Source organism: Dipodomys merriami, unplaced genomic scaffold, assembly GCF_024711535.1.
Source record: "Dipodomys merriami isolate MVZ:Mamm:240054 unplaced genomic scaffold, mDipMer1.0.p SCAF_478, whole genome shotgun sequence".
In the NCBI taxonomy this organism is placed as follows: domain Eukaryota; kingdom Metazoa; phylum Chordata; class Mammalia; order Rodentia; family Heteromyidae; genus Dipodomys; species Dipodomys merriami.
The window spans coordinates 158,504-184,862 of NW_027206044.1; the positions used below are offsets into that span (position 1 = coordinate 158,504).

General features: G+C 42.5%; 2 pseudogenes; both read left to right on the top strand.

Annotated features, from left to right (window-relative positions):
- The first annotated feature begins 5,305 nt into the window (after positions 1-5,305).
- Positions 5,306-12,635, top strand: LOC138808832 (tubulin beta-2 chain-like; annotated as a pseudogene).
- A 2,744-nt stretch (positions 12,636-15,379) lies between these two features.
- The window catches only part of LOC138808830 (chromodomain Y-like protein), a 97,411-nt pseudogene continuing 86,431 nt past the window's right edge, over positions 15,380-26,359 (top strand).

Below are 26,359 nucleotides of genomic sequence, written 5' to 3' on the forward strand. Positions count from 1 at the left end.
GGGGGGTGGAGGGAGAGAAGGGGGGTTGAGAGGGGAAGGGATGGTAAGGGGAAACAAAGGAGGAGGTAATAATGCTTGATAAGAAATGTACTTACTATCTTGCCAATGTAATTGTAACTCCTCTGTATGGTATTTTCACAATTTTACAAAAAAGCACAGCTCTGGAGAGGGTTAAGCTATTGCCCCCTTCCATAGTGCTTTAAAGGCCTTGAAGCCTGGGAGGTAAAAGAATTGACAACTTAACCTAGGAATCTAGATAAAATAGACCAAATGTCTGGATTTTCTCTGGGTTGCATTCTCCTTTCTCAAAACAAAAAGGGAACCAGTGTTTCTCAGTCACTGTGGTGGCTCTGATTGCAATATAGAAGCTTCATTTTTGCATGTATCCATGGTAACCTTCCCAGTGTGAATTCAAATAAATATGATTGCTTGTGTGACCTGGGGCCCAGGTGCCAGTAAGCCTTGGGACCCAAGGTCCTCATTGATTTTTTTTTCTTTTTCTCTATACCTGTCTGGTATTTTCTAATTTTCTTCAGCTTGGTATCCTATTGCACTGCCTTGGGTTGCAATTAGCAACAAATATGAATATTCTTGAGTTGTAAAACATAAAAGACTTACAAACTTTCTTATCCCAGATGGCTTCAAACCACAATCCTCAGATCTAAGCCTTCTGAGTAGGATTACAGGCATAAGCCACTGGCAACCAGCAGGCATCTGAAGACTTGATGTCAGTGAGATCTTTCTTGGGGAATGTCTGCACATCTCAGTCCTCCTCAGCTCTGTTCCTTCCTGTTGCCCAAACAGAGTCACTTTCACTCCTTTATGTTCAAAATCCTTGAAGTTAGTGAACTGACTTGCCTGCCATGTACCTCCTTTCTATAAATACAATAGTGGGTTTTACTTCTTACCATCGATTAACTAAATTAACTGGGATCCACACAGAGGTGACATGTCCTTTTCTGGATTGCACACCGTACACCTATGTTTTACTTTATCTAATAAAGTTAACATAACTTACCTTGTTTGAGGTTTCTTAGTTCCCATATTTCTTCCTTCTCATCCCTCTTTCCCTTGCACAGAGGGAAGAACCATTTGGAATTGTGAAGAGTGAGTTTTTAGTCATTTTCTGAAAAGCTTTGCCAATGGATCCTGATTTCCAAGTCCTGAGTAACTGGCCTGTAAAGCCTTGTTCTTTAATCTCTCCTCAGCTGACACAAATGACCATATATATCTTAAAAAGGCTTTGGGAAATGAGTTCAGGTTATCAGTTAGGAATCCTTATTACCTGGTCACTGCGCATAAGTTGTTTTTGTTTTTTGTTTTGTTTTGTTTTGTTTGAATAGTGTACAATTAGTACCAGAATTAGACTTCCAAGTATTGTTTTTAAATTCAAAGCTAGCAGGCTCTCTTATTTGAACCACAGATCAACTTCTGCCCCATTCTCTTTATCTTTTGGTGGTAAATAGGACAGAAGTGTCCCACAGGAATTCAAGGGCACTACACAGTATCCTCAAATCTGAGGACTGTGGTTCACAGCCAGCCTGGGCAGGAAAGTCAATGAGCCTCCTATTCCCAACTAATCAGCAAAAAGAAGTGGAACTGTGGCTGAAGTGGCAGAGCAGCAACCTTGAGCATAAAAAAAGCTAAGATAAAGCTAAGAAAAAAAAGTTTTAAAAAAGGTAAGTGAAAAACAGATCTAGCACTAAGACAACCACAAAATAAATTTTTAAAAAAGTACAAGAGAGCACAAAGAGTCTTAAAAATGATAAAAATTAACAAGAAACTGGTGGCTCACACTTGAAATTCTAGCTACTCAAAACACTGAAATTGAGCATTACTATTCCAAGCCAGCCAGGACAGGAAAGCCCATTGTGTGTGTGTGTGTGTGTTTGTGTGTGTGTGTGTGTTTGTGTGTGTGTGTAAAAAGCCCATTGTGTGTGTGTGTGTCTGTGTGTGTCTCTGTGTGTGTGTGTGTGTGTGTATGAGTGTGTGTGTGTTCCTTTCTGGGATATGATCTAGAAGATTTGCTTGACCATTTCCAATCTTTTGGAGGTTAATTTGAGATAAGAATCTCATGAACTTTCCTTGTCCTCTGACAATGAACCGCAATCAGTATAATTCAGGACCTTGTGGGAGTGTCTATACTTACCTCCTACTAACCACCAAAACCAAAAAATGAACCAAATTGCAACTGTTACTAAACTTTTAGAGCATTCTATCCTTCAGCAAGATTGGTGAGGCCCTAAAAACAAGACAGAGAACCAACAAATAAATAAATGTATGTGAAGAAGAAAAGAGCCAATTAGTTTTTTATAATATAGACTCATATCTTTAATCCAAGCTGAAATGTAAAGATTACAGTTCGAATCCAGCCTGGGCAGGAAAGTCCAACTAACTTCTTTTTGAGTGTGCTAGACATGGGCTTGAACTTGAGGGTTTTTACTCAAGTTTAAAAATACTACTTCCTGTCTCATGTGGTTAATTGGAGATGAGTCTGATGGACTTTCTAGCCCAGGCTGGCTTTAAACTGTAATCCTTAGATTTTAGGATACTGTGTAGTGCCTTGGTTCCCATGGGACTCTTATCTACTATTAACCACTAAAAGAAAAATAGAGGCGGAAGTTGAGCTGAGGCTCAAGTAGTAGAGCCTGCTAGCTTTGAAATGAAAAACAAAATACCCAAAATAAAACAAAACAACCCTCATAGAGAGTCACTAGGCCATGAATTCAAGCCTCCCCTCCCCCCCCAAAAAAAAACCCTCAGGAGTTGAGTGTTTGTTCCTGCTAGCTTTGAGCAAAAAACAAAAGGCCAAAAATCTCATGGACAGTGAAGTAGTGTGGCCTAAATGTAGAGCCTGCTAGTTTTGATTTAAAAAAAACAAGCCAGGTGCCTCTGGCTCATGCCTGTAATCCTTGCTACTCAGGAAGCTTAGATCTGAGAATCACATTTGGAAGCCAGCCTCGGCTAAAATGTCCCCTGGTGACTGTTTTTTTTTTTTTTTCCAACTAAATAGAAGTGGCACTGTGTCTGAAAATAGTAGTGTACCTGCTGTGTCCCTGACAGACAGTTCCTAGGCATTGAGTTCAAGCCCCCAACTGACAATATCAATAAATTAATTAATTAAATACTGAGCATAAATGAGTAGGCCCTAATAATAAAGGACATGAACTTTGAAAAAGGGGGAAGGGACAATCAAATAAGTGAAAAGGTGGAAAAGGAGCTATTAAGGCTTTCTAAATCAAAACTGTAAGTCTACCTGCTCAGATTACTGAAAACTGAGGACTGTGGTTCAAAGCCAGCCCAGGCAGGAAAGTACAGGAGACATATTTTACTGTGTTCAGTATGGGGGCTTGAACTTGCTATGTTTTGCTCATGGCTACAGGTCTACTTCTTCCAACCTCTTGGTGGTTATTAGAGATAATTGTCTCATTGACTTTCTTGCCCAAGACTGGCATTGAACCATGATTCTCAGATTTCAGTCCTTTCTGTAATGCTCTTGACTTTCTATTGATATTCTAATCTCCTATTAACCACAAAAAATGCAAAAGTTGAGCTGTGGCTCAAGTAGTGAAACAAGCTACTATTAAGGTAAAAATAAATAAACCTCAAGGAAAGTCATCTTGACTTAATTTCAAGATCTAAGAACCACCACTCAATTAAAAAAAATAGAACCTCAGTCACTGTGACCTGAGTTTAAGCCCTAGAAAAAGAGCTGCAAAAAAGAAAAACAGCCTGTAGTTTACCTGTGGTCAAAGTTGTAGGGCATGGTAGTTTCAAGGGAAACAAAAAAACAGCATAAGAGCTAGCGCCTAATAACAAATGTCAAAAGGAAAGAAAGAAAGAATAAATAACTGAAAAGGTGAAAGAAGAGGTAATTAAAGATTTGTAAATGTTGACTCACACTTATAATTCTGAATGCTAAGGAAACGGAAATCTGTAGGTCATGGTTCAAAGCCATACTGGACAGGAAAGTCCATGAAACTTGCTTCAGTGTGTTCAGTTGAGGGACTTAAAATTGAAGTGTTTTGCTCAAGGCTACAGCTCTACTATCTTCCACCTCTTAGGTTGACTGGAGATAAGAGTCTCATTGACTTTTCTGCCCAGGCTGACTTTGAACTCTGATCATCAGATTTCAAGCCTTTCTGTACTGCCCTGGACTACCCATGGAATTCTTGCCTCATATTAATCACTTAAAGAAGGCAGAAGTTTAGCTGTGGCTCAAGTAGTAGAGCCACCTACCCTTCAGTTAACTAAGTAAATCAATAAAACCTCAGAAAGAGAGGAGAGGAATGAGAGTGAAAGACAGAACGTCTTACAATAAGCAAAAGGAAAGAAATGTATATATCACCTGGAAGAAATAATTGTATTGTCAAAGCTTATAGAATTGTATTGTCAAAGCTTATAGAATTCACAAACTTTATCGACCATAATAATGACAATTTGCATTGTGAAGGTTAAAATATGTTTGTGACTTCAACTAAATATCACTATTACACAATATTCTGAAATAAGAGAAATTTAGGTAATCACCTAATCTCAATAATAGTAAAAATCTCAAAAAGAGTCACCAGGCCTTAATTTTAAGCCCTAACACCAACGTGCCTAACTCCGGCCACACACACACACACACACACACACACACACACAGACACACACACACACAGACACACACACACACACACACACACACACAGAGCAGGAGCTGAGTTCTCATGCTCTGAGCAGAAGCCAAATGAAACAAAAAGTAGACTGTTGTAGACCTATGGCTTAAGTAATAAAGCAAGCTGCTTTTAAGAGAAAAGAAAAGAAAACCTGAGTATGAAGGCAAGGCCCTAAGCCCCTGACTCTTCCCAGAATGGAAATCAGTCATGGAATCCAACAGTTTGTGCTTGTTCTTGGGATCACAGCTGAACGTGCCCCTTCAGTTCTAGGCCCTCCTATCAAAAATAGAAGGTAGGCTTGTTCTTGGCTTCTGGCACAAGTACCTTGTGTAAAGGAAGCCCCTCCTCTTGCTTCCTGGATCCCAGGGTTCAGCCTCTCTTGTGAGTCAGGGTGGGATGTGGATGGCAGTGTGACAAGAGGTTCCAAATAGAGTGGCAGCTGTGCTAATTGACTTGAGGCTGACAGCTGGATGCCAGGGCTAAGTGATAACAGGTAGCTATCTCTGATTACCCAGCAGTAGGGAGAATGAGCTGGAGCACCTACTGGCTCTGCCTATCAAGTCCACCCCATCTCCTCTGCCCCTGTAACAACCAGAGGTTTAAATGGGGATCTGAGTTGGCTGTGTCAGATTCCTGCTCCCCAGCCCTACCTGTTTGCCTCTGTGTACACCACTGCTGAGGACACGCATCCAACTGCTCTGCAGCCCTACACTGTGAGGGAGATCATGTACATACAGGCAAGCCACTGTGGCAACCAGATTGGCGCAAAGGGGAGCATGACACTGGCCTAGGATCCTAGTCTCAAATTTAGGGGGATGAGGAGGAAGAGGATGGGGTTGGAGGGTGCAGGTGGTGGTGGTCATGTCTAGGCTGAGGTAGATGGGGCTCCATAGTAGTCCCTAACCTCCTGGAAATCAAGTCCCCCAGATAGTTTCCCCAATTTCCCTAATTTGTGTGGCCCAGGTGGGTGTGGTTTTTTAAGCAAGGCTTGCATGTCTTTGTCTTACCTGAGACTCAAGTCATTGTACTTAGTTTCCTGGGAATAGACTAATGCATTTTTGGTCTGATTTGAATGAAAGGAGTGCAGTGTCTTTGAGCTGACAGATACAGAGGATTCCCTTTTTGTCAACTGATGAGTATCAGATAATTGAGAACAGTTCGTCCACCTTAATGCAAATTTCTCTGAGTTTTCATGCCCTAACTCAGTTCCCTTAAGTTGGGTGTTTTCTAAATCAGTGGTTGTCTAAATCAGTGTATGCTCTGAGGACCCTTGGGGTTCTGGAGACCCTTCTAGCTGAGTCTTCAAGTTACTGCTTTGGCAACTTAATGTTCATATAAGACCAGGTTCTGGTCATAGAATCCAAACAGAATATGGTATCCCATAAGATAGAATACTCATAGGAGAACCCAGATGTCTTCTATTCAGCAAGATAGCAAAGAGATTAACAAAACTAAAATGCTATCAATTTTTGTGCTTTTTTAATTTAAAAAATCTAATTTTTTTACAAAAATAGTTGTGTCAACAGGACTTGGGTTTCTCATAGTTATTTTAAAATCCATTGTTTGGACAGTTAACATTCTAGGCCATAATACACTTATATTTCCATCTCAGTTTGGGGAAATGCTAAGCAATGAGCACAACATTGACTGCACGGGAAACTACTATGTAGACAGCAGCTTACAGCTGCAGAGAATTGAGGCAGCTAGTGAGTGTCTCCTAACTGGCTTCCAATACCGTGGCAGAATAGGTCCCTAGGAATACTAATGACAAGGAAGGAGTTCCTGCCTTTCTTAGGGTGGTATTGTAGTTCGAATTTGGGGCCTCCATCTTGTAAGTCAAGTGCTGTATCCACCTGAGCCACTCCACCATATATTTTGTTTTAATTTTTGAGTATACACTTGTGAATTCCTCAGGAAAGCCTTTTACTGAATTCCCCCTACCTGTACTTGCTGACTAGCCACACCTGGATTTTTTTTTCTTGTCATGGGGTTTCAACTCTGGGCATAGGCATTGTCCTTCATCTCTTCAATCTTTCTTTTCTTTTTATTATCAGGGGTTCCTTTTTTCAGAACTCTCTAGGCTTCTGGGATAACTCCTTCTAGCTTAGTTTAATTCATTAATTCTGCTTGTTGTAACATATTTGGAAATTTTAAGTTTTTATGTTTACTATGCGTGAGCTGCAAAACCGCTTGTGAAGTTGTAGGAGTTTTTGGAGGCAGCGTCACATCAGATGATAGATTGATTGGGGCAAGGCCACATTTAATCTTTGGTCCTAGTCTTTATTATTTAGAGAAGTCATCTCCATTGGACTGGAAAGAAACAACATGCTCTGTTCACGGATCAATAGAAAAATAGCCAAAACGAGAATAAAAGCAACGAATGTACAGCCAAGAAGAATATAGTAAGAATAAAGGTAGTAGAGGCTATAAAGGTGCAGCCAAGTGTATGGGATGCCTTGAACCAACACCCTCTTCCTGCAGGCATGCTTCCTTAAAGCTCTTTGTCTAACACGATCTCATGCAGACTCCATAGGAGGTGGCATGGCACCAACTATTTCAGGTAGTTTCTTGGAGATAAGAGTCTCCCAGAATTTCCTGCCCCAGCTGGCTTCAATCTGCGATCCTAAGATCTCAGACTTTTGAGTAGCTAGAATTTCACCCTTCAGCAACCAGAGCCCAGTTGCATTGCCCTCTTTAAAATACAGATTAAATTTCTAAAAAAAATTTTTTTGAAATTGAAAATTTTAAAATTTCAAAGAGGGATGTTCAGTCACTAATATATATGTGAATAGTCCAAATCACAAAGCATAAAGTGTCTCACCCTGAAATCTATAACACTTCTGGACTTCAGCATTTTGAATATGAATACTTAGCCAACAATAAATTCTTTTTAAGGTTTTTAAAGTAAAAAACATTGTTGTGATGTAGAAAAACCCAATAATAATGTGTAAACACTGCTTTTAAATGATTCATATTGTCTTTCCTAATACAAACAACCTTACTGAAGTCTACAGAGTAGATTTTCAGTTTTTGTAACTGTCAATGTGAAATTCATTTAATTTTATATAAAGAGTTTCCGTTCTACATTATTGTATACAAACAGAATCGTAGATAATTGGTTTTCCTGTGTAATAAACCAATGAAAAAGTGCAAACAAAAGGACAGAGCTATTTAATGTATTTGAGTTTTATGGATCTACATTTGGGGATGTCCTCACCTTGGTATTTTGTGTTGATATTGCTTAAGTAAGATATAAGACTTTAATCTTGTGGTTCCTTGGTTGAGAGTTGTTGTGTGGGATTGTGTCACTCCTATGAACAGTATTTTATGTTGTGTCTTTATTAGATCCTGCATATCAGGCTGGTTTGTTGGAAGAGGCAGAAAAATGCTCTGCTTTACCCAAGATTTTGAGATCCCCCTCCCAGGTTAGTTTTCTGGGAGGGTGATCTGCTTTGAGAATCACAAAAGAGGGGGATGTGGTGATGAGGCTAGGTTCTGAGTAGAGTTGAGGCCTTTCAACAAACAGTAGCTTTTCCCTGGGGCTATTTTGTGATAAAGCTCACAGCGCCCAGCCTGGAGCCATTCTCAGGGTTTCTGTTTTTCAATTGATTGTGGTGGCTGCTAGAGGGAGGGGCAGCCTCTGGCTCTGGTTACCCAGTGTGGCGAGCCACTCCAATGGCTGGCGCCTGAGCTGGGTGACTTTTCCCTGGATGGAGCTGAGTCTGGCAGGTCACTTCGCCGTTAAGTTCTTGTGACCTGCTAAATGACTCGTTTTATTCCAAGGCCTGAGCTGGAGCTAGCAGCTCCTCCGAACTTTGTCGGTATCCAAGATGGAGATCACCGGTGCTGGGGGGGGAGGGGTGGCCTTCCCTCCTCTGCTCCCTGAGAAGGGGTGAGGACGTCGGGCTTGTACTCACGCCGAGTCTTGGATCCTGGGTCGTCTCTGGTCTGCAAACAGCAGGATGAAGATGTCCGCTCCTTGTCGGTTCTTGTTGGTGTTGAGTAGAATCCGCTTGTCGGCTGCGTCTGGCTCCTTCATCCTGGACTCTCTGTGTCTCAGGTATGGCCCCACGGCGGTGGTCGCCGTCGCGACTCTGCCGCCGCAGCGGCAGCTGCTGGCTGGCTCAGATGTGTCTCCTTGGTTTCCCCTCTCTTGTCTAACTCTCTGTCCTGTGATGGCATACTTGGTGTGATTCTCTGGCTTAGGACTGTTCACTGGAACTCTAAAACTGCTTTCTATTCGAGAGCTTGTTCAGATTCCAGCTTCTCCTCCGCCATCTTCCCGGAACCCCTGCATATCAGGCTGGATGGCCAGTTTTCTTCATGTGATTGTTTAGGAAGGGGGCAATCTCAAACTCATGTTTATATCATTTTAACTGATATCCCTTTTGAAAAATCAGGTTAAATGGCAAATTGCAAGTAATCGCCCAAGGTTGCTCTGAGTATTTGCATACAGGGAAATGTGCTATTTGATAACAATTATTGAAACATTATAACACAAGAAATATGTATTTTATGTATTTCCCTAGGAAAGCATTATACTTGAATTCCTCTACAAAAGAGCCACACCTGGCTCTTTTGTTTTGTTTGTTTTTTTTTTTTCGGCAGTGGCGCTTAAACTCTGGGCCTATGCACTGTGCCCCAACTCTTCTGTTCAAGACAAGCAGCCATACCACTTAAGCCACAGTGCCATTTCTGGTTTTCTATTAGTTTATTGGAGATAAGAGTCTCACAGACTTTCCTGCCGAGGCTGGCTTTGAACAGCGATCCTCTGATCTCCAAATCCACAGTTGCTATGATTATAGGCATGAGCCAATGGTGCTGTGCACCTAGCTACTTTTAATTGGGGAAGGAAAGGGAGAACAACAAAGGAGTGGGTAACAATGTTCAACAATAAATGTTCTCTTTTCCTTACTCATGTAACTATAACTCCTCTATACAGCACCTTTACAATAAAAATAAAATTAACAAAAAAAGAGAAAGGTTCTTGCTGTTAGGCAATGATGACTCACACCAGTAATCCTAGCTACTCAGGAGGCTGAGAAATGAGAATCATGGTTCAAATTCAGCCTGGGCAGGAAAGCCCCTGAGACCCTTATCTACAATAAACAACTCAGAAAACTGAAAGTGGGACTGTGGCTCAAGTGATAGAGTGCTAGCCTTGAGCTGAAGAGCTGAGGGACAGTGCCCAGGCTCAGAGTTCAAGCCCCACCATGAACAACAACAACAAGAAAAGGTGTTGTCATCTTTCTTTTGCCCCATTAGACTCAAAGCCTGATGCTCATCTTTGCCTCCTGAGTAGCTGAGATTTCAGCCACCATGCCCAAAGCAAAGGAATGAAATGCATGGAAATAGACAACTGCAAACGTCCTTAAAGTTGCTGAAGCCTCTTGCATGGTGATTCATTCTCAAGATATCTTTTCTGTTTCCATGTCTGAAATGCTGTAATTTCTGTAATGAATGCTGAGAGCCACTTAGAATCATAAGCTCTGCCCCTAAGTTCCTTGTCAAGTATAGGCCTAAGTCAACTCTTGTTCCCACAGGCAACAAATATGTTCCTCGGGCCATCATGGTGGACGTAGAGCCTGGCACCTTAGACTCAGTAAGATTGGAACCATAGAGTTTCAGACCAGACACTTCATATTTAGTAGGTCAGCATGGTCCATGGAAGATGGCTAACAGGCACTCCTCCTTCCTAACATCCAGGCACTCCAGTTCCCAGAGCTGAGCTGAGCCTTTATCCATCTAGATATCATCCTCACCTAACCTACCTATTTCAGTCCATGGGAGTCATGTCCCTGGCCACTCAATCAGCACAGATAAATGCCAGTCTGCAAACAGCCTCTGAAGGGAATGAACAGCGAGCAGGGAATGCCTCCAACAAGGTTTCAGCGCTGCTGGCCATTTCAAATACCTGGCAATAACAGGGAACCACTTCAGGACACCAGAAATCAAAGCACAGCTATGTATGAGCAAGGTGCAGACACGTGCCTGCAGCTTAGCTTCCCTCTTACCATTCTGTTCTCCTGTTCCTCCTGTGAAAGTAAGTACTTTTCCAGTATTGAGGCAGGCTCTGTTCATTTTTTTTTTTGGTTGGTCGTGGGGCTTGAACTCTGGGCCTGAGCACTGTAACTCAGCTCTTCAGCTCAAGGCAAGCACTCTACCGCTTGAACCACAGCATCTCTTCTGGCTTTTTCTGTTTATGTGGTGTTGAGGAATCGATCCCACGGCATTGTGCATGTGAGGCAAGCACTGTACCACTGAGACCCCTTCCCATCCCCAGGCTCTGCTCATTTTTAGAAGTACGCACGTGGTTTGGGTTAAAATGTATCTTCCTCCACATTGTCTTTACTTTCTTTAGAACCTGGGTGATTTGTAGGGTCCCAGACACATTGAAAACATTTCCTGAGGGCTAGGAAGGTGGCTCAGCAGTACAGTGCTTGCCTTGCATGCATGAGGCCCTGGGTTCGATTCCTCAGCACCATATAAGCAGGAAAAAAAAGCCAGAAGTGGTGCTGTGGCTTAAGTGGTAGAGCACTAGCCTTGAGCTGAAGAGCTGAGGGACAGCACCCAGGCCCAGAGTTCAGGCCCATGACTGGACCCAAAAAAAGAAAACATTTCCTTTATTTCACCAAAGTGTATCTAAAATAATAGCCAAAGTTGCTCAGAGGAGCCTATAGTCTGCACAATGTATATAGCACAGTCATTATTCCTGGAGTATGTGTCTTTGTGTCTGATAGGCCAGAACAGGGCAGGCAATAACTGGGCCAAGGGCCACTACACAGAGGGAGCTGAGCTGGTGGAGTCAGTGTTGGAAGTGGTGAGCAGAAAGGTGTGGCTGTCTCCAGGGTTTCTAGATGCCCTACTCCCTGGGAGGTGGCACCAGGTCAGGCATGGGCACCCTGATTCTCAATAAGATCCGAGAGGAGTTCCCAGACAGCATCATGAACACCTTCAGTGTCATGCCCTTGCCCAAGATGTTGGACACTGGCACCTTAGACTCAGTGAGATCGGAACCATTTGGCCAGAGTTTCAGACCAGACAACTTCATATTTGATATGTCATCATAGTCCATAGGAGATGGCTAACAGGCACCCCTCCTCCCTAACATCCAGACACTAGTTCCCAGTGCTGGGCTGAGCCTTTATCCACCTAACCCTATCATCCTCACCTAACCCTACAACACCATCTTGTCTGTCCACCAGTTGGTGGAAAATGCAGATGAAACATTCTGCATTGACAACGAGGCCCTGTATGACATCTGCTTTTGCACCCTGAAGCTGCTCATGCCCACCTATGGAGACCTGAACCACCTGGTGTTGGCTACCATGAGCAAGGTCACCACCTGCCTGTGCTTCCCTGCCCAGCTGAATGCAGACCTGCGCAAGCTGGCCGAGAACACGGTGTCCTTCCCCTGCCTGCACTTCTTCATGCCTGGCCTTGCACCCCTGACTAGCCGTGCCAGCCAGCAGTACAATGCTCTTTCACTGCCCAAGCTCACCCAGCAGACGTTTGACACCAAGAACACGATGATCACCTGTGATCCCCACCATGGCTGCTACCTGATAGCGGCTGCCATCTTCCGAGGCCGCATGTCCATGAAGGAGGTGGATGAGCAGATGCTCAACTTGCAGAACAAATACAGCAGCTACTTTGCAGAATGGATCCCCAACAACGTGAAGACACTTGTGTGTGACATCCCCCCACATAGCCTCACGATGTTGGCCACATTCATTGGCAACAACACGGCCATCCAGGAACCCTTCAAGCACACTTCAGAACAGTTCAATGCACAAGGCATTCTTGCACTGGTATACAGGCAAGGGCATGGATGAGATGGAGTTCACTGAGGTTGAGAGCAACATCAACGACCCGGTGTCCAAGTACCAGCAATGCAAAGATGCCACTGCTGATGAACAGGGGGAATTTGAAGAAGTCTTCTGGAAGAAGAGGTTTAAGACTTCCCATTGCTAGCAGTGCAACAGGAATGCCAGAGCATGCCTACTGCTTCTCAAATAAATGGTGCTTTCCTGAGCTACTGTTGTCCTGCAGTGGTACCTTGCTATGTATCATCATGCTCAGCCTTCTCTGTCAGGAACTCACTGACGGTGAATGTAAAAATGCAGATTTCTTTTAAATGATTGTTTTAAAACCCTATTTGTATAAATAAAGAAGTATACATTTTATACCCTGAGCCCTTTTTCTTCTTTAGAATCCTTTTTATTCTTTCAGTGTATTTGAAATATAAATTTGGCCAGAAGGATTTAATCTTAGCAATATAGGACTGGTACTGAAGAGGAGTATTAAATTCATGGTTTTTCTGCTATTTTGAAGAAGAGGATGACAAGTGCCAATGTTGTTGTTTTTCCCCCTGGCCCAGTTTTATAGTTTTCAATATCTCGAAAGCATGCAAGTAGCAAAAAAGCAGTTTGAAGAAAAAGAAAACTAGATCCAGATGCTACTTCTCCTTCAGACAACCACAGGTTCTTGTCTCATGTCCCATCAGAGGGATTTCAGTCACATTCCCCAGAAACAGTATCAGGAACACTGATCCCTGTGTTTAGAGTTCAATTGGCAATGAAGCAGTGCTCACAGGATGAGTGCAAGTTCCTGGTTGCCAGGGAAGTTTCTCAAGTTGTCTGGCAGCTTTAAGTACAGAAGTGACTCTAGCTGTTTGAGGGAGTGAGAGGCTGAGAAGCTGACCAGTCCCATAGTGTATAAAGAACTGCTTGACACAGTACTTCCAAGTCAAGGAGAGGAGGGGAAACATGGCCTGTCCCAATTACCCATTCTCATGTTCATTTTTCCAGCAGTCAAAGCTGTCTGAGGCCCACAGGGTGTTGTAAGGATATAAGGGATGGATGGATCTAGCCTGTTGGGTATGTTTACTTTACATGAGTGAAACAGAAATCTCAATTGCTTAGAATCTACAATAGCCAGGAAGAGGGTAAACACTTCTGTTTTCACTGGAGGCCAAATCAGTCACTGGTTCTTTTTGCCAGAATCTTTCACTCTTCTTTCAGTGAGGCTCCAGGCAGGTTGTCTGTGCCAAGCATTCCTCCATGGCCACCAATAACCTGTAAGAGTACCTTTTTCTTCAGAAACAGGGCTATGGGAATACTGCAACTTATAGAAAGCTCTAAGGAAAAGGTACTTCTGGGTGAGGTGCAAGTCCCTTGTTGCTAGTAAAGTTGGGAGATGGTAAGTTCCGTAAGTTTTCCTCTACCAGGCCTGAGGTTGGGGTAGGGTGGGGAGGGGTGGGATAGAGATCTTTAAGCCAAGCTGATCTCACTCATTAGAAAGTAAACTGTCCCAGAGAGTGATCTGTGACTAGAAGCAGGTTGTTTTGTGTCCTTGCCCCAGGGAGATCAAAGTGCAAATAGCTTCCATTGTGGGAGTTCTAGGGAGGAAGTGTTGACACTCCTGGGTCTCTAGTCCTAGAACTGACCAGGTTGGATGACCTCAAATCTTCTAAGGCTGCTGGGTCAGAACTGAAGGCAGGCCTGGCCAAGGCACCCTCATTCCTCAGTGGGTTAAGGATTGAGGCCAAGCTGTGATGGAGGCACCACCCATCCTTTCTACCAGTGTTTGACTAAGAACATTTTTGTTTTCTCTTAAGTACTCATTTATGAGTCTTTTCATGAGTCTTTTCTGGTGGCTTTGGCTTATTTCTTTACACTTTTGAAGAAGTAGTTCTTGGTTCATAATTAATGACTAATCCCTCACTCCTTAGAAAACTCCTGTTGATAATTTTACCAGTAGACCAACATGTATTTCTCAGGCATGACTTTTGTTTTCTCCTAGCCAGAGCTCTGCATTCATTGCCACACAAGCTAATGTGGAGGTGATTCCTATAGATAGGTGATTTTTTGTCCAATTGCTAAGTGCAGCATCTCCCTTATTCTCATGTACCTTAGTAATTGTATCAAATACTTAATAGAGTTCTTGACAAGTATGATAAACAAAATTCAGAGGTGAAGATGCAGCTCAGTGGTAGAGTACATCCCTGGCATGCACATGACTCTCAGTTCAGTCCCCAGCACCAAAAGGAGGAAAGGCAACAAATGTTAGGCTCAGGAGAGGATACATTAGAACTCATAGAAAAGCAGCACCCAGATTGGCAATGAAGAATTGTGAAATGAGGGGACATTGGTAGAATATTTGTAGGGGGAAAGAAGAGAGCCCCTTGATATGTGTACCTTTTAGAAAGCAGAGGTAGAAACAGGGAATGAACCTCTGGTAGTCAGCCTAGGCCATGGAAGGAAGAAGCCATGACATGTATGTTACTTTAATGGGACCAGAGTGTAAAGTGGCACTACCATACCAGGCCATGGCCCAACAAGAACAGGTTTGTCAGAAAGACATTCTTGCATTGGAGAGATGTCTTTTGACCACTTTGGCCATGTTAATGATATTTCCTTATGCTGTTTCCCTTTTCCTTCCAACTTGTCGTACCTATAGCAGATCCTGTCCAGGAGACCCGTTCTCTCTAATCTTATTCTCTAAAAGTCTCCCAGTTTATAGGTGCACATATCCTAGACCAAAAAAGTATGGGGTAGATACTCTGTCAGACATAGATTGAAACTGAAAGGTATCTTTGAAGTAGACTTTGACAAGGTTCTGGTATTGACAGTCTTGTGTTGATATGTGCGGTGATTGCAACCAGCTTCTGGTCTAATTCTGAGATGACAGTGGGAGAGAAATGGTGATAGGACATCATGGACCACTATGGTTTCAAACCCTTTGCAGGTACATCTCCATTCATGGATGTGCTATCAGCCAACATACAAATGTCTGTTAAAGGGGTGATGGCCGGGAAAAGGAAATTTATTGGCCACAGATGAGACCAGCCTTTGGACAAGTGGTTGCCTTTCAGTGTGAGGCAAAGAGTACCTACCTATACAGAGATATTTTTCAGGAAGCAAGATGATTCACTCACATCTTCTTATCCACAAAATAATCTGAGAATAACTCTAGAATCCCAGAGGTGAGAGTCATGTGCTTTGCATTTCTACACGACTGCTTTGCTTCATGGCTCTTTATGCTCTTCTGAAACCTCCTTCTGAGCTGGCCCACAATGTGCCCAGGAGGCAGGAATCAAAGGGGACTTGGAAGCTTGGCTGCTAATCACTCTGGCCACACTGACTTGGGGCTGTAGGCATGTGCTGGGGATCTGCTCTATTCTAATGGTATGGGCTCCAGTGGGAGCTTTGGTTCTTACCAGGAGAAGGTAACAGTGCCTCTGTTTTTGAGCCATCTCCCAGGTTAGTATGTCTTTATATGCAAAGGCTTGAGCTTTGCCATATCTCTCATCATGACAGGTTCTTTCTTTCTTTCTTTCTTTCTTTCTTTCTTTCTTTCTTTCTTTCTTTCTTTCTTTCTTTCTTTCTTTCTTTCTTTCTTTCTTCCTTCCTTCCTTCCTTCCTTCCTTCCTTCCTTCCTTTCTTTCTTCCTTTCTTCCTTTCTTTCTTTCTTTCTTTCTTTCTTTCTTTCTTTCTTTCTTTCTTTCTTTCTTTCTTTCTTTCTTTCTTTCTTTTTTTTATTTTGTTGGTCATGGGACTTGAAATCTAGGCCTAGGGGCTGTCTCTCTGTTCTTCAACTCAAGTCTAGCTTTCTATCACTTGAGCCACAGTGCCACTTCCAGTTTTCTGGTGGTTTCTTGGAGATAAGTGTCTCAAGGCCTTTCCTGCCCAAGCTGGTTTTTTACTGGCATACTCAGATCTCTGCCTCCTGAGTAGCTAGGTTTACAGTCAAGGGCCACTGGTGCCCAGTTTGACAGGTTAATTATTTGCTAAACATAACAATGGCTGCATTCTGTCCTGGGAGAAGTTTCCCTATCATCCTACAACACTGATGGTCTTAGTGTTGTGGCAGAGCACACAGCAAGGGGGCTTTCTATGCATGCATATTGACTAATACCTGAAAAGGCAGCTTGCAAAGGCCAAGGAGATTGTTGTTGAAGAGATTGTTGTTCAAAAGCCCCTAGTGCTAGGAAGGCTCTGGAAATGCATACATCTCAACTTGCACTGGGCATTTCCAAATTTTAAGTTCTAGTGTTGTTTCTTTTCCTTTGTACACAGCTTGAGTAGGTTGTTCCAGACAAGGAAAGCTACCTACAGAAGGTCTGTGTGCTAGCTACACTCATACAGAACAAGCAGTTCAGGGCTTGATTTTTGGTACATTTTCAGACTTCAATCTCTTCACTGGTGAGGTTTTTTAATGTTTCCAAGATCATTTTAAATGATTTTTTGCCCTCTCACCATATCACTTAGGTTTCTATCCTAAGCTAAATCAGCAACAATAATAACAAAAACAACAGACTGGACTCACTTGTAAAGTAGTTAAAAGTGCCACCTGCTGTTCAAACTGCAGAAATACCCATTTCTTGTAACCTTCAGAGAAACAAAGGCTTTCTTTTTATTATTATGATTATTATTGTGAAAATACCATACAGAGGGGTCTTTAAAATGCTTATAGTAGTCTGTACCCAAAGTGGTCCTTATCATTGGAACTTATGGTGACTTCCCGGTGATAAAAGAAGTCCTGAGTGCCCTGAAAACAGCCACTGCCAATGACAGCAGGTCTATCTCAGTGCACACGGCAGCATCTTCTATTGTGGCCTGGACTTAATTTACTTCATAGACCATCTCACAGATGATAGAAAGAGAAAAGGCACCAAGATGGCAGATGCAATCAGGTTTGCAGAGCCAATGTGTTTGCATCGGGGTTGGGGTTAGTTTTCCAAGTACTAGAACTGAAGATCACAGCCCTGCATAGGCTTCAATGTCAGTCATTTAAGTCAGTTGACTCAATTAACTCATCGGCTCTTTCTATGAGTCTGACATTAATGACTGCTTATCAGAGGCCAACAACTGAAACCCAGCAAGTGCTCGGCATGTTGGATAAGAGTGCTGTATAGATAATGTACAGCTGCATGGTACTTGTGCTGTACACTTCTCCTATGCTTCCCCGAATTCTAAATATTTCTAGTAGAGAGGAAAAAAGCTGAATCAGCTAATGAACACATCTTACATCTGTTGGGTTGTTTTAATAGTACTATGGTTTGATTGGACTCAAAGCCTCATACATGCTAGGCATGCATTCTACCACACCTCCTGCCCCCTTCTTGCTTTAAGTATTTTAAGTAATTTTTGGGCTTTGCTCTTCCCTCACATACACCTCCCACAGAGCTGGGATTTCAGGAATGAACCACCTAGCCAGAATAATTTGTTGAGATAAGGTCTGCTTGCTAAAACTTTGCCTAGACTAGCCTTGGATCTCAGTCCCCCCCATCTCTGTTATTCCCCAAAATAACATACCTATGGTTTGAAATATTATAATCCCATTATTATTCTGAGTTCTCAGATGTGGTGCTAGAAGGCATTGCCTTCTTACTTGACTTGAAATTATAAACCTTCATCAGTGGACATAATTCTGCTCTAGACTATCAGAACCTCATATCAAAGTGTAGACACTGCTCATTGTTAAATCATAGTTCAGGATATGTTGCATGTCTTTAAGCCTCACTTTTTACACACACACACACACACACACACACACACACACACACACGCACACACATACACACAAACACACACACATACCATTGTCTTCAGTGGTGACTTTGTACATCTTCTGTGAGACCTCCTGAGTCCTCTCTTATGCATCTTAGAGCTTTTCTTACCAATCTTGCTGCTCTCCAGTCTTCTCCCTCCTCAGGTGTCCAGTCTCTGCCCTTGACAGTGGCTGAGGCTTGTAGTACTGGGATTAGAGAAAGAGAAAAGATAGATACAGATATTTAAGTAGAAACCTCATCTCTTGCACTTTTAGGTGATTTTAGATGCTTGTTTTCATCAGATCCTCACTCCTATTACTTCTCCCAGCCTCCCAATGCCATGTCCTTCTCCTGGATTCCACAGAAGGCTCAGCTGATATTATAGGAAACTGAAACATTGTGCTTCTGTTAAACCTGCATTGCTGCTGCTTTGAGTAAATGTATTTTTATCAGCAATAATTTTGCTTAATGGAATATGGGAGAATCAGAAAAAACTACTTATTTAAAGCAGTTTCACTTAACCTTTCTCTTACTCAGTTTATTTAAATTAACTTTATATGCCTATGAGGGACATTACACAAAACAATCTTTCTATGTATTGTATTTTTGCTTGTTTCTGTGGTATCATGACTCAAATTCCTTAAACTTTTTGAGGCAAAGATCTTCATTGTGGCAAATATTCAGAATGGAAGGAAAGGGAAGTCAGAATGGAGATCAATTAACATCTTACATCATCCCATCATCCACTGTCCAGGGCTGCTATTTCCACTATTGGAATTGATGATACCCAGTTTGCAGATTCATTGTCATGAAATGGCCCTTACATCATTGATAAAACTGAGTATTTTGGGTTCCCTTTATAGCATTGGACTTTTGATGTCTGCATACTATGTGTCTGAAGGACCCAAGAGCAAGCTTATCTCCACAGAAGTGAGGTCTCCTCTCATGATAGAGTGAGATAATGTGCAGACTTTCCAAAGGAAGAGGCTATTACTCAGCACTCCTATATTACAGGATTTGGAGAGAGAACAAAACAAACCCGTAAACTGGCCCTAGAACTTGACCTCTTCCTACTCATTCCTTTCTTCTTCAGATAATAAAGTTGAGTAAGCTGAGGAAGGAAGCACACTACCTCCTAATTCAAATTTTGTTGCCTGGTTTCCCCAGACAATTCCTACACCCTTCCATGAGGGTGTGACCTAACATCTGATCTTGTCAAGTGTCTTCTCAGAAGGAATTCTATTGAATAATAATGTCTTCAAAAACTAACTTTGTGGAAAATCTTTCCTTCCCTTCCATATCTAAGACAGCCTTTAACTCAGTTCACAGATAATCCAGTGGGAACAAATACAAATTGAGTATGCTGCATTGTACACCTATTAATGTTTATGGGCTTTAATATTAAGTTTTAAAAGATAAGTATAAAAACCAGGAGCCTGCTGGTTCATGCCTGTAATCCTAGCTACTCAGGGTGCTGAAATCTGAGGATTGTAGTTTGAAGCCAGCTGAGACAAGAAAGTCCATGAGACTCTTATCTCCAATAAACTACTAAGAAAAAGCTGGAAGTGGTGTTGGGATTTAGTTGGTAGAACACTAGCCTTGAGCACAAAGAGGCTCAGAGACAGTGCACAGGCCCTATGTTCAAGCCCCATGGCTAGCAAACACAACCGTATGTATACTTAACAAAACTGTACACATTTCCTCTTTAGGTCCATCATGATCTCCTACCACTAGCCACACTGCTAGTACATGATCGTACAGCTTTGTGGACTGGAGAGGTCTCTCCTGACAGGTTATTTCTACAAAGATTTGGTGGGTGGCTGTGTTTTAACAAACTGAGTTTCTGTTCAACTCATGTTTACAAATGAGTTTACACATCATCATTGCACCCTTCCTCTGAGCAGGGCTGCTGATGAATTTAGCATGGACCTCTGAAATAGAGACATAATTTCATTTGACATTATTATCATTCCAGGCAAAAATTGAAATTCCAGTTATAAAACAATGTATCAATCCTATTGAAATCCTGGTATTGATTTTCCTCAAAGACTTTGAAACCAGAATTTTTTTTAATCTTGAAAATGTAGTACAGAGGGATTACAATTACACGAGCAAGGTAATGAGTACATTTCTTTTTGGGGGGGTGGGGAGTCCGGTCGTGGGCCTGAACTCTGGGCCTGGTCGCTGTCCCTCAGCATTTCACCTCAAGGCTAGCGCTCAACCACTTGAGCCACAGCACCACTTCCAGCTTTTTATTTCTGCTTCTGTGGTGCTGAGGAATCAAACCCAGGGCCTCATGCATGCAAGGCAAGCTCTGTACCACTGAGCCGCCTTCCCAGCCCAAATGAGTACATTTCTTATCAAGCATTGTTCCCTCCACCTTTGTTTCCCTTACCATCCCTTCCCATCTCCCTCCCCATACCACGCCAGAGTTGTAAAATTCATTTTTCGACATAACATCTTGTACATCTCATTGTTGCAATGGGTTCACCTGTATCCCTGTTTAAACAATTTGTTTTTTTCCCTTCCCCTCCACAAATTATAGCAACATCAAATACAGTGAAAACAGGGATTATACTGAGGAGGAGGGACATAAAAAAACACAAAGCAATCATCTTATAAATATGTTTAAAACAATAGCAAGAAAGAAAAAATATGAGTCCTTATCTTGGGATTCATTTCACCTAACATCAACTCCTCTGAACATTTCTGCTTGTCTCAGACATATACTAGTCATTGCAAATAAGGGAAACCATGGGACCTGTGTTTCTTTGGGCTTGAGATGAGAATTTTTTATGTATGTACAAATATATCATGGGAGAAGCATGGAATCATGGACAGTTTTTTTATTCTTATGTTTTCATGTACCACAGCTTTATCGTTAAACTCCATTGTGAGCTTTCAAATAATGCCTTGGGCCATCTCATTTAGAAACCTTAGATATTAGTGTGGCTTATTCTTTTAAAGGATCAATTCTTGCATAATGCAAAACATTACTTACCTTGGGGGCAATTGGCAAGGCTGAGATGAGGTTGGCCTCACTTAATGGACTACACCTCACACCAATTGCTGGAATCTGCATCTGCAAGCCCTGTTCTCCTGTGTTCCTTACAAACCTCCCAACCTCCCTCCTTACAATATAATCTAGCTGGAAGCAGTGACTCACATCTGTAATTCTAGCTACTCAAAAATCTGAGATACATCCAGAGGATTTGTGTTAAGACCAGATCAATTAGAAAAGTCTGTTAAAATTGAGCCTCCAATGATTAGTACAAACAGTACTGAAAGTGTGATTCAAGTATTCAAGTGCCAGCCAACTAAGCAGAAGACCCTGAATTCAACTGCAGGACTTGCACATGGGTGGGGGGGGGGAAGGGAGGGGGAGGGGAGATGCAGCACTATATTCCATCTTGATAGTATTCAGAGGATGAGGAACTAGTAGGAAGTGCCTCAATAGCTGTTGTCAGTCAAGCTCTGGCTTAGAACTCTGTATATGAAAAGTTTTAGTTATTCTTCAATGGTCAGGCTCAAACTACCTATAAAAAATCACTTTATATGTATGTAGGTATAAGTTTATGCTTTGATCTACTCTGTGAAATCAGAACAAGAGACTACCTCTGAAAACAGAATCAGCTGTATGGTGGGGAGGAAGAAGCAGATTCCCTATATAGTATAGCATCAACCTCCCTGGAACTACAAAGCCTATAAAACAAACTCCAGCAAAGCATTGGTTGTGTTTTATGGCAAGTTCTTGTCCCCTGCAAAGGCCTCCCTCTCCCATGTCTGCTTTGCTCTCCAATTTCCTGTGGCAATAGCATCCAACAACACATAATGGGATACAGGCATTGAGATGCTTGCTGATCTTTATTTCCAACCTTATGTCTTAAATTAGCTTATCTCCATGTCCATAAGTTAATTTAGTCCAGTTTATAAGACCTAAGAAAATACGTGTTTCCAATTCAATGTGTAAAGTCTTCTTGCAGGGGCAGGTTATATCCCTTAGTCAATAACCCTTCAGTCAGTACCAGACAATCTTAGTGCCAAGTTCACTCTGAATTTTCCCTTTTCTTGGATACAAGAACTCCCTAAAGTCAGTATGATCCTTGGGTCTTCAATGAGAGAAAGTTGGAAATGCTATATGCAATAGTCAGAGTGGCCAAGAGCCACTGTAAATATGAAAGCCCTTCTGGCTATGTCACCTACAACTGGTGGTAGCAGCGACACCTGTGTAATATCCAGGCTGTAGGTAAGCCTTTACAACCTGCAGCAGGTAGATCCACAGTCTACCTTTTCTGGGAGGAGGCTTTTTAAGAAATCTTAATTTTTATGATTTGCATAGTTTCTGCTTGGCAACTTCCAATCTAGAATTGATTTTTGTCATCTGCTCACATATGCAATGTTTTTACTTTTCCCTGTGTACTTTTTTAACTTTAGAAACTTAGTAAATACTTTCATCCAGTTTAAGAAGCCTAATTTTGTAGCAGTAAAAGGCCCAGCCATTGGACTAGGAGCATCCACATGGCCTCTTTGTGATGTGGTTTGGACTAAGGAAAAGGCTTGGTTCCAAACACCTTGTACCCCCATAGGACAGAATCCAGATGGCTGCTCTACTGATATCTTTCCCATGGATATGGGAGGCACATCTGTGAGCACCTTGGTTAAAAACTTATTTTAGACAATGTCCTAAGAACCTGTGCTTTGGGTGTTGTTTCACTCAGGGTATCTTGTGTGTTCTCTGGGGACATTTCATCAAACCCACTTGGTTCATGTAGTGCTGTAATACTTCCCAGGAGAAGGCCTTTCCTCCCATGAGGAGCCTCCAGATTTACCTAAATCACACTGATACCCAGTTTTCAATCAAGAATTTTCTTTTACTTCACTTTAAAATCTGCCCTTTTAAAGTGGCAGTGGGAGGCCATGCACTAGTGGCTCACACACTAGCCTTTTGGGAGGCTGATACCAGAATTGCAGTTTGAAGCCATTGTAGGCAGAGAAACCCAAGAGATTCTTATTGCAATTAGCCTGGAAAAAGCCACTAGGGATCAGTGGCTGGAATGGTAGAGTGCCAGCTTTGAACAAAAAAGAGCTAGGTTAAGAGCCAAAGGCCCTGAGTTCAAGTCCTATTATACACAATATCCCCTGCACCTGTACCCACACACCTTCCCCAACAAACACACAAAAGCAATTAGGGAGCAAACTTGCACAAATAAAAGAAGCAGGGGGAGGGGTTCAGTATAATTTTGTGGCTCATTTTTTCACTATTTAAATTGGTCCATTCATGATGAGAGATTGTGTTTGTGTTTTCTCAATTACATATACCTTGTTCCTTAGTTCTAGAGACAGACTGAGAGTGTTGGCAGAGAGGAGAATCCACAAAGATTGAATTCTGTTGAAGAGAGGGACTGGATGTCAGATTGGATAGGGGACAAGTGCAACTCCTCCAGCTCCACCACTGAGTGTCCCATAGTTTGACCTGGCCAATTGGCATGATGCTGTCTTTGTACCCATCAGTGTGGGGAGTTCAGGAAGACCATTGTGTCATGGAAAATGACTGTAGCTGAGGGAGTTGCGGAAGGAACTGACAGCCCACAGCTGAAGTAACAGGATCTCCCTTTGGGGTTCACAGCTAAGTTTACTTCCTCATGTAGAAATATCCAGTATCCAAGGGTATTACTTCCTTGGGGAGCCTACAATGAGGGGAGATAGTACAATTTCAGGCAATCTTGGGAGCAATTAGAGTACAATGAAGAAGAAAATGTGTGTCTCCTCTCTGAAATTCCAGAGGGTAAGAGTAACTGAGGAGAGGAAGCTGTCAGTCACTGCTGAGTTGGTAGGGTTGAGAAGGAAGGCACATTGGAGCTGGGAGTCACATGTGTAATCCTAACTATTTAAGATGCTGAGATTTGGATGATCATTATTCAGGGCCAGCCCAAGCCAAAAACTGGGTGACATCTCCTCTTAAGCTATCAATTAATATCAACTTCACTACAACAGGAAGCTTAAAATAGGTGAGTCCAGGCCCAGGCATGTACCTGGATAGGAAGCAAGACCATAACTAAAAAATGACCAGCACAAAATAGGCATATAGCTCACTTACCTAGCAAGTACAATACTCTGAGTTCTAACACAAGTACCATGAACAAGGTTAAGCATGGTGACCTCGGTGCCCCAGTGTGATTCACTGAGATTGCTGCAGCATCTGTTGCTCTGTAGGCTCCTGCCAAAGAGGAACAGTCCATCGACATCCCTCAATCTATGTCTACCAAGACAGCAAATGCTGAGCAGAACCCCTCACGATGGCCAAGGATGGAGGTTTAGTTGGAACTTTGGCCCCTCAAAGGGGAGGAGAGCAACGATCTGCAGGACCAGATGGACTCCTGAGTGAGAGAAGGGCAGAAGGAGGCAATGTTGAGGTTGGTACGGGGTTTGTGTTTAATGACTAATATGGCTTCAGTGGAAATGTTCTGACTTTGATTAACATGTTTTATGACATGTGAATCAAGGGAGAGCTAGGGCAGTGAGGGAAACACACTTGTGTAAATTTTCCATAGGTTGAAACTTACTCTAAAGTCTAAGTTGTTTTTGAAAACTGAAATGTGGAGAAGTTGATAAAAGAGCACAGCTGCCCAGTACTGGCACTGTTCTCTGTAGATTTACCTGCCCTATCCATCCCTCTACTGGTGGGTACTTGTCCCCAGGGTGCCTCATACCCCATCCCAGTGTGCTGCTCAATCCAGAACAGCTGCTGTTGGGCAGGGAGGATCAGGAAGCCCTGATGCACTCATGTGCCAACAGTGCCTCCTTCCCTTGGAGGCACAACACAATCCAGAGCTCTGCAGCACCCTATCATTGCTATGAATTGGAGTCTCCAACACTTGGGCTTTGCCTGCATTATTCCCCCACACCTCCAGACCAGCCTTTTGGGGACTTCTGAGACCTGGAGGATAAGAAAGGGAGGCCTGGAGGCAGCATCTCTTCCCATTGGAGCACTGAGTTTGCCACAAGGACCTAACAGGCTGAGAATCTTGGGAATGAACAATGCAGGGTGGCTAAACTTTGATACTCTCTGCTAACATGCCAGGCATTTACTGACATTTATATTCTAGCCCTCTGTGTCCACCAAACCATGGCCATTTGGTGTGTGTATATGTCTGATAAGTCAGAAAGTGATTGCTAGCAAACAAGAATGACTAGTGCTAATGGGTTCATATGGTTGACTGTACTGGCCCTTTATGAGAGATCTCTGGTAGATCTGAATGTGATGTTGCAGTTGACAATTCTTTCCATCAACCCATTCCTCTATTTATCATTCAATTCACATCCTACTCCCTACTTTTCCAGCTCTCTGACCAGCAGTCCAGGTTAACACTCAGTACTGTTCAGCCCCAATACTTTGACATCAAGTAGATGACCAGTGCAGTCCCATTTGGGGTTATTTTCCTCTTCTTGTCACTATAGGATGATACTGTAAGGAAGTGGCCAGTCCCCTCCTTGGCTTGCATACCCACACTGTCTGACCACAACAAATCAATTTCTATAAGCTCATAAGTTCTTAGTAAGTATGAAGGTGTCTTCTCAGAAATTGCATGCCATGTTTTAGGCTCCTGTCTTTCTTCACCTGTCGTCTAGCATACCTTCCTTGGGCAGATTACTGAGTTTTTCTGAAACTTTGCCAGCAATTTGAGAAGAGTAAGGGTTGGACTCAGGTCTCAGCCTTCTACTTTCCTGATATCCAGGAGTCCTACACGTACAAGAGAGTATTCTGCCCTCACCTGGGATGTCCATGTTTAGCACATGATGGTATCGCATCAGGTCCCATAGCGGTCCACCTGGCATTCAAATGCTTTTTTCTCCATTTTACTATGCTGTGTCCACCTATCCCTACCTGATTAAGGGTAGATCTTTAAGCTCATTGTGAGTTATTACTGAAGAAGGTGACTTGCTAGCAATTAAATGCTAATTCTACCACTAAAGAATCCTTATTTCCAGGAAAATGTTAAGATCATTGTAAACAATAATCTGGGGGAATGTGTGGAGGTGCAATGGTATGGGAGGATGAGGGTCAACTAGAGGAAAGACTAAGTAAATATGGATAGGTAAACACCATCTAACCAAATGGCATTTTGGAAGTGGAATCTTTGTA